Consider the following 20,926-nt stretch of genomic DNA (forward strand, 5'->3'; position numbering starts at 1 on the left):
GTTTTGAAGAAGAACACCATTCCGTTTGTGAAAGTTTTGTGAAAAAATCATTCGGAAAGAGAAGCTACTTGGGAATTAGAAGAATGTATTTGTGAAAAATATCCGCATTTATTCGATTCAGGTACGAGTTTTTAGTTTTGCTTGATTCCGGGGACGGAATCCTTTTAAGGGGGTATATGTAATATACATGATTTTTAGATAATAATAATGATGATAATAATAATAATAATAATAATAATAGGTGATGAATTTGATTTAAGTTAGAATAAGAACTATAAAAGAATTTATTTTGAGTTAGTAATTAGATTAGAAAAAGGAGTTGTACAAGATCTATATATAATTGGCAGACTTTTTAAACAAACATACGTAACTATAAAAGAACCCTAGAGACAAAAGTTGCGAGAATATTTTTATTTTAAACAAACAAATATTTTTTGTTTTGGAAATCTGAATTATTTGTCTTAAGTGATTTTAAATGTTGCGAGAATATTTTTATTTTGAACCCTTAGTGTGATTTGGGGTATACCGAGTTAACCAGCTGTAAGGGTACTACAGCCATGTCATTGCGGCACCAGTGACATGACACTTCCGTGACAGTGTGATTGGTCACGGCGTATCCTTCTGTTAGCTCTTGGGAGGAGCTTTTGCGCATTTGATATTTGTTTCAGGATACGTTGGTGCACCCAGAGTTTGATTTGTGATTTGATTTATGGTAACGTTGTATATGCCGTACACGTTATCCATTCTGTTGCACGCATTAGGTACCCTATGATGTGTGTATTTGTATCTGTTCTGATCTCGGTATGAAATATCTTAACCCCTCGTTGCTTCAGCCTTATTTTAAAATTGTTGTTTTATTATAATTTGCAGATTGTTTATTTCTGATCTCTTTGTTTTATAAATTATATTCCAAATCCGTACTGGGCGTTTGGCTCATGCCGTATTCTTTTTCTGGCAGGTGCTTAGGGGGATCTAGGATTGTGTGATGGAGAGCTACCCTAATTCGTTGATTAGGATTTCGGTCTTATCATTAATTAGACTTAATTATTTATTTAGAGAATTCAGAATTTATATTATTGGTTTAGACAATTTGGAGATTTAATATTATTTTGAAGATTTTAGACTGTTTAATTTTTGTTTAGAAATATATGAGTGCTCTGTTTGCAGGTTTGTGGATTATATGTAATATCTCCTTCTATTATTAAGAAGGGGGTGTTACAATATAAAAGAGATATTCCCTTATTATAAAACATCAAAATTATATCGTTATGGAATATATCTCTAAGGCAATATGATCAAAGAAGAAATATCAAGACATGATATGTCTTAGATCTCAGTTGCAACATCAATAAGGCAACAAGCTCGAAAAAGGGATATATCAGATATATTCCTTAGAAAATCTTGCTATATCAAAAATATTTTATTCTTCGCTCCAAAATATATTTTTACATCCATCAAAAGAGTTTTTATACAAATTTTATGAAATTCATGATTGAAATATTAATATCCATTTTAATAACCCATTCCATGTATACGTGAAGTAATTTTCTCTCGTTTCGTAAAATCAGCATTTCTCGGAGAAAATTATTTAAAAATACTCTAAATTATTTCCTACCATCCAAATATATTTTATATATTAGTAAATATATTTTAAGTATTTATTTAAGTCAAAACTTTGGTCAAAAGATCCATATATTTAAATTCAAGACAAATGGTATTTTTTACTCGGAAGAAAAGGCTAACAGAACAGTCTATATTTTAAATAAAATACTTCCACTCAATAGAATGACTTGAAATTTGTTATGGATAATTTAAATGGTATTTTCTATGCATGGTAAAAATTTCGTAACATTTCGATAATTTTTGTCCGGGCACAAATTTTGAGGCAGTTAGTCCCACAGCTGACCACGTTTGACCTAGTTACCATTGATCAAAGTTGACCAAAACGGACATCATTTTATAATATTTAGGTAATTATCATATTTTTTATGATATTTATTTATGATTTTTTAGGGTGGTCATATTTAATGGTGCTTAATGCTTAATTAAAATGATTAAACAATGATTAAAAGAAAAGAAAAATAAATATTTAATTAAATATATCAGATAAGTTTTGAATCCCATAAAGTTGTTTGTCTTATATGGCTATGTCAAAGAAACACAACATACTTTCCAAGTTATCAATCCATGTGACATACAACATCCACCATCCATTTTCCTCAAATCTCCACCATTCAATCCACCTAACTTTTCCTATAAATAAACCCTTACCCCAACCCATTTTCTCCAAGCTAAAGAGCAACAAATTTTATGGGATTTTTTTCAAGAAGTACTTCTCTTCATCTCTTTCAAATTCTATACACACACTTCTTCTCAAAAACCTTCTCTCTCTTAAATATATATACATATATACAAGGTTTTTGAAACCCAAGCTTAACTTTACCCAACCAAGCTTGTTCCCACCAAGTGAGCTCATCCACTACCACTCTCCGGCCTCCCGAAGGGCTTCCCAAGTTCGAACATAGTGCCAAAATCCAACCGAACCTCTGGCGAATTTTTCCGGTGAACTTTTCCGACCTTTTTCCAAAAGTGGTAATTTTTAGTTTCTTCTTTGAGTTTCTTTTATTTGAGCTTTGTACTTTATTTCTCTACTTCATCTCAAGCTCTAATACTAGATCTCCTATAAAGAAGCTTCTCCAAGAAAAGAGAACAAAGATTCGAACTCAGAATTCGAATAAAGTACTTGATCTTCAAAAAGAAGCTTTAAAAGAAGAAGATCTATATACAAGTACTTAAATCTCTATAACTCCTCACGAGTGAGATTTTATAAATCTCTATAACTCCTCATGAGTGAGATTACATATTTGACAAACCTCAAAAGTTGGCCAATTACTTGCACTTTATTTATCTCGATCTTGGCCAACATATTTCGTGAATTTAGAAATAATTACGAAAGGTATCGTATAATCCTCACTAACATCTTTAGTGTTATGTGGGATTATAATTCGATGAATAGTAAGCTTCATAAATTTGTCAAATATTAAATACGGATTTAATCACACGAGTTGGTCAATTACTTGCACTTCATTTATTTGGATCTTGGCCAACGCATAGTTCATGTACATAGTATCATTACAAAAAGTATCGTATAATCCCCACTAACATCTTTAGTGTTCCGTGGATTATAAATCGATAAATAGTAAACTTCGTAATCATCCGTCTAAGCTTCAAAGGTGGATTTAATCACACGAGTTGGCCAATTACTTGCACTTCATTTATTTGGATCTTGGCCAACGCATAGTTCGTGTAAATAGTATCATTACGAAAAGTATCGTATAATCCTCACTAATATCTTTAGTGTTCCGTGGGATTATAAATCGATATATAGTAACCTTCGCAATCATCCACCTAAACTTCAAAAGCACAAATCCAAAGCCATTTACTTGCACTTCTTTTATCTCGATCTTGGCTTATATAGAACCTATAAATTGTGCACAAAGTTAAAAGTATACTTTGGCTCTATAATAGTCAAAATATAAGTATACTAAAATTCTTAAGCCTACGAGCTTAAAAAGGATAAGTTACAATTCCGAGATTGTAACTAAAGTATTCTTCGATTTATAAAGACATAATCGAAAGAAGAATAATACTAAAGAAGTCATAAGCTATATTGCTTACATATATAAAAGAATTCTTATATTACTCCGATAAACATATATTCTATAAAGACGGAGTAATCGAAAGTATACTTGACATGTTATTATATATCTCAAGTCAAGTATACATAGTTGATATTTAATATTCTTATTTGAATATTATATTATCTTGTGGGCTAGTACCGTAACATACTAGTTTCCACCCATCTTTTCTCTATACTTGTTGTTTTGTGGATTGTCTTATTAGTTTTGTAGTGAGGTGAAGTGACGTGAGGTGATTCTCGTTCTAAGACCTAAGTCCTATACGTACTAGCGGAGACTTAGTAGTATTTGCACCGTGAAGAAGAGGAAAGACCCAAGACCGGATCACTAAGATCCAAGACCGACAAAATCTAAGGAAGCCAAGTCCACACAAGGGTTCTACATCAACTTTGAAGAAATAGCGGGGAGTTATTGTCTAAGATAAGTTGTGTAGCTATTATATTTATTTTGAGGTGGTGACCCTTGTGTTACGCACCAAGACAAATATTTGTAAGGGTGTAAAAGCTTCTCCGCCTACTAAAGTAGCGAGTTTATTATAAGGGAAAATCCCGAATCCCGGAGAGGAGCTCGGGGACTGGACGTAAGGGTGAGCGAATCTATTAGAGATTGCTCCATCGCGAACCAGGATAAAATCTCCGTGTGGTATTTTTTTCCTTGAACTTTATTTTCCGCACATATAAACTGCATAACCACTCGGTAAAGTTTTAAAAAGGGATAAATTATTTTAAAACGCCCCAATAATTTTTAAATTGGTAATTAAGCTATTGAACCCCCTTCTAGCTTAATATAGCCCTTTTACGGGACCTATCAAGTTGATACTAATAGTCTGAAATTAACAAGCAGTTGCCTTTATCCCACACTAATAGTCTGAAAGTCTAAACATTTCGCAATGATATATTCATATCAGCGTTGATACTAATATTTATGGTTAGCCTGGTTCAATCTGTTTATAAAATCTTGTATTACATAAATTTCAATATTGTAATAAAGTTTGTGTGTTTATAGTGTTATTGGGATATTATTTTTGTAATCTTTGCTTTGATCTGAATATAAGAATTATGGAGTGTTTTCTAATGTATTCTTACGTTTGTGTCTCTAACTCTTCTACTCCTTTCCTGTATTAAGCTGGTTGTATGCATTGTAGAGATTATTCTGAGTTCTCCATGGAAACCTCTATATAATCAGAAACATTAGGCACCTGCTATTAGTTTATTTGAGTATAACTAACAATTTGATTGTTGGCTATTGGTTATGTGCAGAACGTGGTTCTCTTGGTCCACTTCTTTGCTGACTATTCGTTTAATTTATACATTTCACACTTCATCAACTTTATATTCATACAAGAACATTATCCTAGTGTTGAAGATTTCAATTTCGAGAAATTGTATATGCTCAACATAATTTATATTTAAAACTAAAAGCACATTTTGTATTTGTATTTTAATAGTATTATATGTCCAATAAGAATTTAATTTTAACTGATCCTTGTACTTACTCCTTGTGAACAGTATTTTTTAGATCGTATTTTTGCTGTAATAATTTTCATGCATATGTGCTTGCTATATAGTTTATATCACTTCTGAGCTTTCAACAATCATTTTCCAGAATTTCTTCAGATTGTCACCAGGATTTTGCTTTGCTGACGGACTAGCTCTATTTGTAATCTGGCGAGGTGCTTCTCTTAGTCCTGACTCCTGAGAAATTATGGGAACCTTTTTTCACCACTAATCTTCTAGTTTGTATCCTAATTTTTTAGTTGTAAATCGTAATTTGAATCTTGTAATTTCCTTTTTAGTTTTCGTAATTCTGGTTTTAAATTGTAACTCAACACATTATTTTATAAGTTTATTTTTAAAGTTTCAATTTCAAAATTGTAATGGACAACAGATTTTTTTAAAAAAACAGGCCTGGATAAAGTCTGGCCTGGCCCGATTAAAGCCCGGTTCGGCCTGGCCCGGCCCATGGGCCCAAACAGGCCACATATTTCACTAAAAGGCCCGGCCCAGCCCGGTTTTTAAAAAAACCTGGCCCGGATAATTTTGAAAAAAGCCCGGATTTTTTAGGCCCGGATAAAATCCCAGCCCATCAGTCCTTTTGTGCATCTCTAGTTTTGCTAGATTAAGGTATGATAAGATGTTAAATGAGTTTATTCAGATGATAACATGATTATATGTCGAAGTTATGTTTGGTTTTATGTATGTATGTTCGAAAATGTGGTTACGTGTCATGCATGCTTAATTGTGTTTATATACCAATTGATTATTATGATTTTTAGAGTATGAAATGATCTCATCAGTAGATAATAGGTTGAACAAGAGGGATTGTGATTTAGTTTTGGTGGTCCTTGCGGTGAAGTTGTTTTAGGTCGAATGGAATTAAGGAGTTAAGGGTAGCATAGTTCGAGTTTTGAGTTGAGATTTTGTTCGAAAGTTTGGAGTGTTTTGAGGGAACATTTGTGAGGCCCTAGGAGGTCCAAGCTCCAGAATGTTGGGACTTAGTATAATATTGAGTCCAGTAGCAATAGGTTGAGGAAATTCTTTGGTTTTGATGGGTGCATTGGTGTAAAATCGAGAGCAACCCAATACAGGGATACTGTTGGAATTAGTGTGTTTAAGGTCCAATTTAGGTTGGTTTTGGGTAATTAAACCATGAGCCTTGATTAATAAAGATGTAATGGATTCTAGGGAAGGATATTAAGCCATTACAATCGACTTTAGAGTTAAATTAAGAGGTTTTTAATTTGGGAAAAACAGTGTAGTTTGCAAAGTTGCAACTGCGGAATTGTATCAACTTCATAAGAAGCCATAGGTAAGCCCAAGTGAGGCCTTAGTGTCAAACCAAGTTTGGGAGTTAGTTTTAAGAGTTAAGAGGTATTCAAAATTCATAATTGAGTGAATTCACTAAGTAGAAAGGTTCATTTTTCCAAGGCACACAACATGGTGCCGAATGGTGCTCTCGGGAAGGTCGGGTTTGTGTGAGGTGTTTGTGAATTCAATTAGGTGAGGCCTAGGTGTGACTTGAATTGTATAAGATAAGAAAAGGTCAGTAGAAAAAAATGTGCTAAGAATAATTAAGAGAATTAGATTTATAGTAATTATGAATTTCAGAATTTGGTGATTAAAAATAAGAGTTAGGAAGGATCGAGTGATCAAGGGTAGAGTGTCTCGAGATCATTAGATACTCGTCTAATTATGTGAACTATATGCCATGTTACTATGTGACTACTTGTAATTATATGTGATTATATGTACTAAGTGAATGTGTGATATAATTGCATGATAACAAGTGAACTCGTATAAGTAACACTTATGTGTTGCATTAGAGTCGAGTAGTATATAAGAGTCCTTCGAGTTGTGTATAGAACCTTTAGTAATGAGGTTATATTATATGTGTAGGTTCAAGAGAAGATAGAGGAAAGACTCTTTCCATCAAAGTCGAGTAAGGGAGCTCAAGGTTGCTTTTGTGTTAACTAAGATCGTTAGGAGAGGCTAGTACCCCTTCCATTTCAAACATTATATATATGCAAGTACTCTATTTCCAACTTATGGTCATTGCAGGTGTTTCTATTTTATGCAAGTCTCTCAACCCTATCGTTCGTGATTTCAATTTTATTATCACATGTAAATCTTGTATTTATCAATGCTTTTAAATTGACATATGCAACTATTTTTCCTTAACCTATTAAATATTGATACACTCCTTTCAATACTTTCTTCCTTAGTCATTGAGCCTTATGATATCATGCTTGCGATCTTGAACTTATGTATTATGCATGATTAGTTCCTACTTTCGAACCCTTGATTTATAATTGTGATTCTATTGTCTAGAATCCCTTAAAAACCGAACAATTGGTATTTTGTTTTAGAATCTTCGTAACTTCCCTCTGGGATCAGTTTTATAAAAGATAATTGCTAAAAAGAGGTTTTTCAAACAGAGGAATGTTTTCTTGAGATTAGTGGATTGGACTAAGATGCAAGTCCTTTTCACACTTATTATATTAGGCTTAAAAGTTTTCTAGGGATCCCAATTAAAATTTTTTAGAACCCGGCGAAGTTCGGGATTACTTCGCGGCTGATCACCGGTGTAATCCGTAGCGTCATAAAATTATTTTGGAGCAGTGATTGATTTAAAAAGGATTTTGACTATAATAATGATGGCATCTACCCCAATTTTAAATTATGAATGTCTGTATTGTTAAATTCTGTCTCATTATATATCTTGTCAAGTATTTTGCTCACCTCTTGCTATTTATTCATGTCATTTCATCTAGCAAGTATGGTTAGATTCAAGCAGACTGCTCGTAAGTCTAACAGTGGAGATGCTGAGGCATATGTAAGACCTCGGGTAGTATAGCCAGCGTTTGTGTGAGGACCGGTAGTTATGTAAAAGCTGTAATAGTTGTTAGTGTTGGACTATTCAAATGCTGAACCTTTGCGATCTTGGGTTATGTTGTAAACGGTCGTTTGTAATAATTTATATTTCTCAGTTGTTATCTTTTAGTTATATTTTCGGGCTGTGATAATTTTCAAAAATCATAATTTGATTTAATTATTTGTAATTTATTTTGATTATTTATTTATTGATTTAATTAATTAATTAATTAATTTAATCAATTAATTTTATTTGTAAATGGTTAAATAAAATGTGATTATTTATAATTGAGCCAAGTAACACTACACCATATATGGGCTATTGCAACCCCAAAAAAGTGTATTAAAAGACACCAAATATGTTACAATAGAGGTTTTTATAACATTTTTACTAAAATTCAGCGTTGCATTTACTGTCGTTGCAATAGACACCTATAACAACATTTGTGGACTTATTGCAACATTTAAATGTGTCACAATAACTCGCTTTATTCCAACATTTTTGTCAGTTTTAGCTACATTTTTATGGTGTTTCAATAAAATACTACAACACTTTCCTGTAACATTTTGTAGTTCAGTGTGTTACAAAAGTCAATTTATTGCAACATTTTTATGTAACACTTTTTCCCTATTGGCATAATTTATGATTTTTAGCAACATTTTACTGCGACACTTGTGTTCCTATTGTAATGCTTTTTAATAGTTTTAGCAAAATTTTACTGCAACACTTGTGTTCCTTTTGTAATGGTTTTTAATAGTTTTAGCAACATTTATTTGCAACACTTTTTATTACTCTAAGTTGCAATATCCTATTTGAAATGTCAAAAACCATCCCAAAATCACAAGTTGTCAATAAATCTGGATTTCACATTTCCAATTCCAGCCAAATGGCAAATCCAAAAAAATACAAGTCAATAGCCCAAGAAAAGTTGGCATATACCAGAAGATCATCTTGCAGCTACGTCCAGTACTAAATCCAAAGTCGAAACACATAGTCGACCTAAGTACGTTACACCATAAATCTAGACAAAACATAGTCTAATTTCATGTCTAAGTAGCAACATACCAAAAGCATACATTTATAAAATAAAAGTACTAAACAACATTAAGCATCATGAATTTCATTAAGATCATCCTCGTCACTTGCAGGCTCACGATCACCATCCTCTTCTTCATTGTTGTACTCATTTTCATCATTGTCCACGCATAATTCTTCAAGATCAATTTGTTCAAAATCTGGATTGATTTCTCCAAGCTTTACTATGACCTTAGTAACTTTTTCAGAAACCTTTTTATCTACCATCTCCTGCATTTCAGCCATCAATTATTCCCTTATTGTCTTATTCAAATCCTCCATATCAGCAGTAGTACTGGAACTAAGAAGCTGTTGTTGCTGATCCTTTTTCAATTTTCTATATTTCCCAGATCTGGCCAGAACCCAATTGGGACCATGGTTGGGTTTTTTGACTTGGTCGCCAGTGATATTTTCAGTATGTGGAGTCTACCAATAAACAATAATACAAACACATTAAAAATGAATGCCACTCCGAATAAGAAAAATTATAAAGATGGAAAGGACTTAAACAATTAAGTAAATTGTATAAGTACCTTATATTGTTGTCATGGTTCCCATTTGCAAGTTTTTGAGTAAATATCATATGTTGGAGCTAATTCAGCTGGATCAATTTTCTTTTCCACTTTCTATGAAAATATACAAAGAATGATGTCAAACCAATATAATGCAAGAAAATATAAATGCGATGATTAAAACAGAGAAAAGGAAATCAACTTTTAAACGTTGGACATACAATTTTCTCGCCAATTTGAGCAAAACTTTTACGACCAGCTGTGTGTGTTTCTACAATCCACGTACTATTTTTCGCATTTTTCCTAGTTCGATCCTAATTATCCAATAAGGTGCAGAAATATAAAATCAGTTCCACCAATTTTTCAAAAAAATATTGCGATAAATAAATATATATACCTGAACTTCTTCATTCCCCCAATATTTAAGCAGCACCCGGAATTCTTCAAGTGGAATGACATTAGGCTTTTTTTTCATCCTGTCGGCATCATTATCATAAGCAAGATAATGATTCTGCTTAACTCGGCTTTTGTGCAGCCTGTAAAGAGCACCAATGGTCCTTAATGTGTAAGTTCTTCCCTCTTCGGGAATCTCATATTTTGTCTAATTAAATTAAGTTAATTTATTAGTTGGCTTTTACATCTCAGGGACATAGAGTTTTAATTTTAATTAATAATATACTATGAAAAAAAATACAAAAATAGAGATTATACATAGATTAATTTGTGTGTTTACCTTCACACATTTCCATAAATCCTCCTTCAGTTGCTCAGGAACTCTATGCCAGTTAATTGAATCAAGGGGGACAGACTGCCTACCCAATGTCCCCAAAACATCCTTGAATTCAGACAAGGTTTTGTCATCATCAGCCACGGCCTGCAACTCCTTGTTCAGCTTAATAATCTTCTTCTCATCTTCTTTTCTTGTGTACACAGCTTTCATTAACGTGGTTCCTCTACGCTTCCTCTTATTTTCTGGACCAAAAAGTAGTAAAAAAGATTGAGCCAAGAACCTATTCAAATTGTTGAACCAAGACAATAGTAGAAAAAACAGTTATTACCAGGAGATGTGGCTTCCTCGTGAGTTTCTTCTTCAGATGGCTGACCATCATCATCAGTTTAGTTTTTTTCTTTTTCTAATGTTTTCTGGTGTTCTTTCATCAAGTTATAAGCCTCCATTTAACCAATACCCTGATTACTATACTTTTTTGGTGGTGCCACTCTCTGAGGAAAGGTTGGTGATATATATTTAGGCAAGGGAGGGGGAGGTGGTAAAACAGGGGATGATGGTTCATCATAAGTGGCATTTTATACCACTTAGAACGTCTTATAATGACTTGAATTGATGTCTTGAAATCAAGTACTTTTGTGTATTTGATGCATTTTTTCTAGTGTTTTGCATTTCAGGGTATAACTTGCGTATGTAGGAAGATTTCATCAAAAATAAGCCTAGGAAGTGTTTGGCATTGGTTGTGGGAAGTTAGGAGCAGAACACAGTAGAAATTAGGAGCAGAATGTGATTTTTTTCTAGTAGGTTGCTGGGCGCCCGCTCAGGAGCTGGGGCGCCTGCTCAGGAGCTGGGGCGCCTGCTCAGGAGCCGGGGCGCCTGCTCAGGAGCTGGGGCGCCTGCTCAGGAGCAGGGGCGCCCGCCCGGGAAGCTGGGGCGGCTGCCCGGAGATGGGAAATTAAAATTTGATTTTTACACTTCTTATTCTGATCGACTTCTGAGATGGCTGGTCTTTGTGGGCTTCTAAATAAGTAGTTTTCAGAGACGTTTCACAATGGGTGGTATCAAGCAAGGAGCAAGGAGAGAAGAAAGAAGACCGTTTTAGCACATCGCATCGAAGAAGAGGAAGCATACATTTTCTTGAGATTCTTTTATTCATTGTAACAGTGGATGCTAGTTTTCTTTACTTTGAACCTTATTACTCTTGTGACGTACTCTGGTTTAAAGAAGTATTTTTATTAGTTTATATTGTGTGTTATTATCATGTTTTCATATGAACCCATGGTGACAATGAGTTCAATCATGGGCTAATCATGATCATGGGGTCGTAACGGATTTACTATGGATTTCTTTAGTTAGTTGTTTAATATCTTGGCGTGTGATGATTGTATGATATCTAGTATAAGTTGTGATTGTTCTTCTTATGTGCGTCACAAACATATAAGATAGTGTGTTAATCTCTTGTGAAGTGACAGTGGATCTTGAGATTTAGAACTTGTCATGCTAGCATAGGTTCATGTATGTGTATGCATGATTAGTGGGTAACTCTAACCGTTTTACTTGCCCTGTGTAATCATAATGAATAACTAGTGCTTAAATCATTATGTTGTCAAATTCTGTAGACATATAGGGTCTCAACATAATTGATGCCTATTCAACTTCTATCTTAATTGTGGATGTTTGGTAGAATGGAATTAGTACAACGAAAGTTGGCTTTTATCAGTTTCGTGTTGTTCGATTAATATCATCACTGTTACATGCTAAGGGTAATAACAATGACTATTGAAGGAAGTAGTAATGAAGTTATGATCTCGTGTGTGTTTGATATTGTTAATTCAAGTGTTATTTAAGTTTTTTATTCTCTTAGTTAATTGTAGTTAATAATTAGTTAATCAATCTTAAGTGTTATTATCTTGACATTGAAAAGTAATCATACATTGGTGAGTGAGTGTTAATTGAACATAATTTGTCTGAGTCTCTGTGAGAACGAACTAGAAATTATTCTATATTACTTGCGAACACGTATACTTGCGTGAATATTAGCGCGTGTTTTCGCCCTAACAAGTTTTTGGCGCCGCTGCCGGGGACTCGGCGTATTTGTTTAGTTCATGTACTTGCCATCAGTGGTCATTAGGACTCATTGATTAAGACTTGTTACTTATTGTTTCCGGTAGTGTTTCAGGTACTCTAGCGAGCATTTGTGCAAACACGTTCTCGCACTCGCAAGGGGACTTTAGATACGGATGAGGAGACAGACTCAGTTCTTGATATTCTGGAAAAGATAGATTTTGAAGATTTGGATAACGAGAGTGAGCAGAAAGAACTGATAATCATGGGTGATCGTATAGTTCCAGCAGCAGATCCAGCTCTTATGGACTTTTCTCGGCCTAAAATTGATGACATTCAGTCAAGCATCCTTCATCCGGCTATTCAGGCTAACACTTTTGAAATCAAGCCGTGCACTATTCAAATGGTGCATAATTCTGTTTCTTTCGGAGGTGCTGCGACACAGGAATTTTATCGAGATCTGTAGTACTTTCAAATATAATGGTGTTACTGATGAGGCTATCAAGCTGAGGCTTTTCCCATTCTCTTTGAGGGATAAAGCTAAGGATTGGTTACATTCTGAACCAACTGGGTCCATCACTACTTGGAAAGATCTTGCGTAAAAGTTTCTGGTGAAATTCTATCCAATGGCCAAGACTATAGCTATGAGAAGTGCTCTTACGCAGTTTGCGCAGCAACCAACAGAATCTATGTGCGAAGCTTGGGAGCACAACAAGGAGATGTTGAGAAAGTTTCCACATCATGATATGCCTAACTGGATGGTGATCACTGGGTTCTACAATGGTTTGGGGGCCCAATCTCAGCCCATGCTCGATGTAGCAGCTGGAGGCACTTTGTGGGCCAAAAGCTATATTGAAGCTTATAATCTTATTGAAACTATGGCTGCAAACGAGCATCAAAACCCAACTCAAAGGATGATGCCTGGGAAGGTAGCAGGTATTCTGGAAGTTGATGCATCTACAGCTATTGCAGCGCAGCTCCAAGCGCTTTCTATGAAGGTCGATTCTTTAGCCAACTATGGAGTCAATCAGATAGCTATGGTCTGTGATCTTTGTGTAGGCTCTCATTATACGGATCAGTGTTCTCTTATTAATGAATCTATTCAGTATGTGAACAATTATCAGTGACTGCAGCAGCCTATGCCAGCTACTTATCATCCTAACAACAGAAATCATCCCAATTTTAGCTAGAGCAACAATCAGAATGCTGTTCAGCAACCATAACAGCAACCTGTAAGTAAATAGTTTAATCCACCTGGATTCATGCAACCTCAGCAGTATGCTCAAAGGCAATCATATCCTCAACAAGGAGGTGCTGCTCTACCTTCTAGTGCTGATTTCGACGAGCTAAAACTGTTGTGCAAAAGTCAGGCTGTTTCGACCCAGACCTTGGAGAATTAAACCGGTCAAATAGCTAATGCCTTGCCTAATCGTTAACCTGGCACACTTCCCAGCGATGCTGAAGTGCCAGGTAGGAAGGAAGCTAAGGAACAAGTCAAGGCTGTCACCTTAAGGTCTGGAAAAATTACTGATGCTGAAAAAGCAAAAGAAGAAGGAGCTGAGGTTGTAGATGAAGAAGAGATACAAAAGGAAAAAGAGGCGAAACCAAGGAAGACTACTGTTGAACACACTCTTCCTGAGCGTAATACAGGGGAGAAACAGCTTTATCCTCCACCACCTTTTCCTAAGAGATTATAAAAATAAAAGCTGGATAAGCAATTTGGTAAATTTCTGCAGGTGTTCAAGAAACTTCACATCAACATACCTTTCGCTGAGGCTCTGGAGCAAATGCCTAGTTATGCGAAATTCATGAAGAGTATTCTTTCGAGGAAGGTGAAACTGGATGACCTTGATACCGTTGCTTTAACGGAAGAATGCAGTGTTGTGCTGCAACAAAAATTACCTCCAAAGCTTAAAGATCTAGGTAGCTTCACCATTCCTTGCACCATTGGCAAGTTGTCTTTCAATAAGTGCCTTTGTGATTTGGGAGCAAGCATCAATCTGATGCCATTTTCTATCTTCAAAAAGCTGAATTTTCCTGATCCAAAGCCCACTTACATGTCTCTACAATTGGCTGATCATTCTATTACATACCCATGAGGCATCGTGGAAGACGTGTTATTAAAGGTGGATAAGCTCTTCTTCCCTGCAGACTTTGTCATTCTGGATTTCAAGGAATATAAGAAAATTCCTATAATTTTGGGAAGACCTTTCTTGGCTACAGGCCGTACCTTGATAGATGTGCAGAAAGGCGAACTTACTATGAGGGTACAGGATCAGGATATGACATTCAATGTATTCAAGGTGATAAAATTCCCTATAGAAGACGAGGAGTGCTTAAAGGTGGATTTGATTAATTCCCCGGTAACTTCGGAACTTGATCATGTGTTAATGTCTAATGCCTTAGAGAAAGCCTTAGGGGGGGAATTTGACAGTGATGATGAGGAAGGCAATGAGAAACTACAATATTTAAATGCTTCTCCTTGGAAGAGAAAGCTAGACATGCCATTTGAATCTCTTGGTAATACTGATCTTAAGAATGCTGAGGGAAAGCTCAAACCATCTATTGAGGAAGCACCTACTTTGGAGCTTAAACCATTGCCTGAACACTTGAGGTATGCTTTTTTAGGTGATGTATCTACTTTGCCTGTTATTATTGCATTTAACCTTTCAAGTAGTGAGGAGGATAAGCTCTTGAGGATCTTGAGAGAATTCAAATCGGCCATCGGATGGACTATAACAGATACAAAAGAGATCGGCCCTTCGTACTGCATGCATAAAATTCTGCTAGAGGAATGTAGTAAGCCGACTGTTGAGCAATAGAGAAGACTTAATCCTATCATGAAAGAACTGGTGAAGAAAGAAATCCTGAAGTGGCTGGATGTATGAATCATATAACCTATATCTGACAGTTCTTGGGTGAGCCCCGTGTAATGTGTACCTAAGAAAGGAGGTATAACTGTGGTAGAAAATGAGAAAAACGAGCTCTCCTCACTCAAACAGTCACAGGATGGAGGGTATGCATGGATTACAGAAAGTTGAACAAAGCCACGAGGAAGGATCACTTGCCTTTTTCATTTATTGATCAGATGCTTGACATGTTGGCTGGTCATAAGTATTATTATCTTCTGGATGGCTATTCGGTTTATAATCAGATTTGCATTGCACCAGAAGACCAAGAAAAGACTACTTTCACTTGTCCATTTAGCATGTTTGCTTTTCGCAGAATTTAATTTGGCTTATGTGGTGCACCTGCCACTTTTCGGAGATGCATGATGGCTATATTCTCTGATATGATTGGAAATAATGTCGAAGTGTTCATGGATGACTTCTTCGTCTTTGGACATTCATTTGATGAATGTTTGAATAATCTTTGTTCGGTGCTAAAAAGGTGTATGGAAACTAATTTGGTGCTCAATTGGGAAAAATGTCACTTTATGGTGCGTGAAGGCATTATTCTTGGGCATAAAGTCTTTAGCAAAGGCCTTGAGGTGGATAAATCCAAGGTGGGAGTTATTGAAAATCTTCCACCACCTATTTCTGTGAAAGGAATCCGTAGTTTTCTTGGTCATGCGGGCTTTTATCGGCGTTTCATCAAGGACTTCTCGAAGATATCTAAGCTATTGTGCAACTTGCTCGAGAAAGATGTGCCTTTCAAATTTGATGATGAATGTTTGGCGGCATTCGAGACTCTCAAGAAAAGTTTGATAACTGTACCAGTTGTTATGACACCTGATTGGATAGAACCTTTTGAGATGATGTGTGATGCGAGTGATTATACAGTGGGAGCAGTTCTTGGGCAGCGCAAGAATAATCTTTTTTATATGGTCTACTATGCTAGTAAGATGCTTAATGGAGCTGAAATGAACTACACCACTACTGAGAAGGAGCTCTTGGCTATAGTCTTTGGGTTTGAAAAATTTCGATCTTATCTGCTTGGGATAAAGGTGACAGTATTCACTGATCACACTATCATTCGCTATTTAGTCTCAAAGAAGGATTCGAAGCCTAGACTTATTCGTTGGGTGCTCTTGCTACAGGAATTTGAGTTAGAGATCAAGGATCGAAAAGGTACTAAGAATCAAGTAGCTGACCATCTCTCTAGATTGGAGAATCCCGATTTTACTTCCCATGATCAGACATTGATCAATAAATCTTTTTCGGATGAGCAGTTGTTTGTAGTTCAGGAGGAAGAGCCACGGTTCGCATATATTGTGAACTATCTTGTCAGCAATATAATGCCTCCTAATATGAATGCAGCTCAAAAGAAGAAGTTTTTGCATGAGGTGAAGTGGTACATGTGGGATGAACCATATTTGTTTAGACATGGAGCTGACCAGATCATCAGGAGATGTATCTCATTCTGTAAAACGGAGGGGATATTACGAGACTTCCATTCCACAGTTTATGATGGACATAATGGTGGTGAAAAGACGGCAGCTCGTATTTTGCAAGCAGGTTTTTTCTGGCCTTCGTTGTTTAGAGATGCATATCAGTTCATTTTAAGGTGTGATCGTTGCCAAAGAGTTGGGAATCTTACTAGAAAGGATGAGATGCCTTTAAATGTGATGCTTGAAGTTGAGGACTTTGATGTTTGGGGAATCGATTTCATGGGACCATTTATCTCATCTTGTAATAATCAGTACATCTTGCTGGCAGTCGATTATGTCTCAAAATGGGTGGAAGTCAAGGCTCTACCGACGAATGATGCAAAGGTAGTGTTGAATTTTCTTCATAAGCAGATATTCACAAGGTTTGGAACGTCACAAGTGATCATAAGTGATGAGGGGTCGCATTTCTGTAATCGCAAGTTCACTTCTTTGATGCAGCGCTACAATGTGAATCATCGTATTACTACTGCCTATCATCCGCAAACTAATGGTCAAGCTGAAGTGTCTAATAGAGAGATTAAGCGTATTCTAAAGAAAGTTGTTTGTCTATCAAGGAAAGATTGGTCTTTAAAGCTCGATGAAGCTGTTTGGGCTTATAGAATAGCATACAAGACTCCACTTGGGATGTCCCCGTTTCAACTTGTCTATGGTAAGGGATGTCATTTACCTGCGGAGCTTGAGCATAAGGGCATTGAAGAAATTAAACCTTGATCTAGATGCAGCTGGGAAGAAGCCAATGCTTCAGTTAAATAAACTTGATGAATTTTGACTTTAAGCGTACGAGAACAACAAAATGTACAAGAAAAAAGTAAAAAGGTGGCATGACAGGAAGTTATCTCCTATGTCATTTGTGTCGGGGAAACAAGTTCTTTTATTCAACTTCCGTCTCTGACTTTTTCCTGGAAAGTTGAAATCAAGGTGGTCTGGACCTTTTATCGTCAAAACTGTGTTTCCACATGGAGCGGTGGAGATTTAAGGGAACGATCTGGGCCAAACATTCAAGGTTAATGGTCAAAGATTGAAGCATTATTATGGGGACACGGCAAACCGGGAAGTGCTTAGTGCTGTTTTAAATTCAACTTGATCAAACTCCTCTACGTCAAGCTAATGACGTAAAATAAGTACTTCTTGGGAGGAAACCCAAGATTTGAGACTTTAGGAACCTTTAGAAGTTACTACCATATCAAAAAACCCAAAAAATAAGAAAATATGGGCATAAATTTTTTTTTTCCAGAAACGCCTGGGCGCTCGCTTGAAAATCCCGGGCGCCCGCCTGGAGTGTGGGGCGCCCTCCTGGAATGTCTGGGCGGCCACCTGGCACCCTCCTGTCAGAAAAAATTTTCAGCCTTATAAAAAAAGAAAAAAAAATCAAAAAAATCAAAAAACATAAAAACCCACAACAAACAACCCACAAACCCAAGATTTCTCTCCCACAAACCCCACTCCTACTTTAATTCTAACCCTAAATCCTACCCTATATATATACACAACCCCTCCATATACACTACCATATACTTTCAACTTCAAAACTCTCTCCTACACTCAAAACACAACTCTCAAACACTTTTTCTCAGTTTCGATGGCACCTAAGAGATCTTTAACTATTGATAGCAGCATCACCGTTCCTTCGAGGGGAACTGCTGCGAGGCCCCGTTTAGTGGATAGGACTGCTGAGGAGGAGTATACTAGGCTTCTGACTAAGCCGATTCTGAAGGAGAGAGGATTTTTACCATTGGGGAAGGATGGTGAGTTATTATCGATGATTGCTGAGAAAGGGTGGATTTTTTTTGCGAGTCGCCAGAGGCAGTTCCAATGAGTGTGGTTCACGAGTTTTATGCGAACGCAAAGGCGGACAAGAATGGGTTTACTGTTGTTCGTGGGCAAACTGTTGATTATCAGCCCGCGGCGATTCGCCGTGTGATTGGACAGCGACAAAGGAAGCCCGAGGAGGAGAATTGGAATGAGAAGACTCCCGAGGATTTTGATTAAGATTTGATTTGTGCTACTCTCTATCAGCCGGGCACGGTGTCAAATTTTAAGACGGGACCTAACGAGTATCGTTCTTTTCCAGCAGTTGCGATGAACAGGTATGCCCGTGCATGTAATGCTTTTATTTGTGCTAATATTTTGCCTTCTTCGCATGCACATAAGGTTACAGTTGAGAGAGCAAGGTTGTTATGGGGGATCTTGAATGAGGAGTATTATGTGGACCTTGGTGAGTTCATCTACCAAGGGATTTTGAAGTTTTTAAGGGGGAGGACACAAAGCAACATCCCTTATGCATCTACTGTCACGAAGCTGTGAGAGCAGTTGGAGTTCACTGGCCTTCTTATGACCAGCTGCAGATACCGGCCACTCCTACTGATTCATCGACTCTCAGGAGTGGACGGGTGGAGAGCCCGAAGAGCATGGTTTGGGATATCGTCTTCCAGGAGGACGTCTAGCAGCTGGTGCTACTATGGCTAGGCCCAGTCAGGTTCGTGATGAGGCAGGCTCTTCTAGAGCCCAGGAAGGTGCTGATTCAGGGATGGCTGATGCCCAGTATAGGAGGCTATCGAGGAGGATATATGCGATATACGAGTCGCAGAGTAGGTTTGCTCAGAAGCTCACCCTCGCACTTGGGACTGCTTTCAGAGGCCTTGGAGCTGACATCCAGTGGCCCATTTTTGGTGAGGATTCTGCTTATCCGCCTCCTAATACTCCACCCTCTGAGGGTGATGATGATGATTTTTCCGAGTAGGTATACCCTGTGTTCCTTTCTACTACCTTCACTGGGGATAGTGAAGATTTTAAGTTTGGGGGTGGTAGTTAAGGAGCATATTTGTGTGTGTGTCATGTAGTTGCATATTCATGATAGTTTAGTTCATATAGTAGCATATTTTTTCCATATAGTTTTTTTTATTTTATAGCTTTATTTATCATGTTATTTAGCTCATGCATATATCATGATCCCTTTTGCATTGCTTTACCGATTGATTTGTGATATTGATGCGAGTGTAATGATAGCGTTAGAGTGATATTGAATCTTGTAGGTTGACATGCATGCTAGAAACACTTGTAATTTCACTAAGTCTTAGAGTATGCTTAAGGACTAGATTGTTGTCATGGTTTGATGGTTTTTGAGGTTAATCTATTGATTATGCTTAGAATTTATGATAGGCTCTTAATGATAAAAGGCATGAAAAGAAAAAATTGGAGTGAAAATTAGAATTCATTGCTAGTCGTGGCTAGGCGTCAAATGGCTAGTAGCCGGCTCGTATTTTTGTGCGAGTAGTATAGGGTTGAGCTGAAAGAGATATGTCCTAAGTCCAATCATGTATGAGGATTTAGGATTAACTTTTATGTAATCTGTCTTGATTTCATTGATATTAATAAAAGGCTTGTTTTATTTTTATTGCGGGCTCTATCTATTTAAATGTTTAAATAAGATATACCACAGTTTAGAGTAAAGCTTTTTATGGATTATGATGAGATCATAATAATGAGACCTAAAAGATGATAACTCTGAACTTAAATATTTCCTGGTCGTAGGATTACTAACTGGTAATTAGTAATCCGCAAAGATCGGTACATACTATGCTTGCTTCATTATGAAGGATGTCTGTTTTAATAGACATTTGTGTGGTGACACTATAGCTAGTATGTAGGTGCTTATTATAGAATAAGTTCACTGAACATGACTCACACAGCTGAACAACTGATGGAGTTCACTCACGTGTTAGCAGTTGTTCATATAGTGATAGTTGTACAAGTATCCTTAGACTTGAGGTCATCATAGTCATCTTGTGTACACTGAACTATGCTTTGGTTTAGTTCTTAGTCTCAAGGGACAATTATAAGGGCTCTACTGGGTATAGGAATTTGTACACGAAGATAGTGTATGATCAATAAAGGATCTACCCCTTCCAGTGTAGGAAGAGAATGTTCAATGCTGATCCACTTATGTTAGTTCAGGAATCTCTGGCCAGAGTGAATGAAATTAGAAAGGAGTTTCTAATTTACATTAAATAGAACTAAGCATAGTGAATGGGAAAGCAAGTGATTAAATAAGATAGGCTTGACACAAGTTCCATGCCTTGTATTTAAACGT

This window comes from Apium graveolens, chromosome 6 (genome assembly GCF_009905375.1).
Source record: "Apium graveolens cultivar Ventura chromosome 6, ASM990537v1, whole genome shotgun sequence".
NCBI classification, from domain to species: domain Eukaryota; kingdom Viridiplantae; phylum Streptophyta; class Magnoliopsida; order Apiales; family Apiaceae; genus Apium; species Apium graveolens.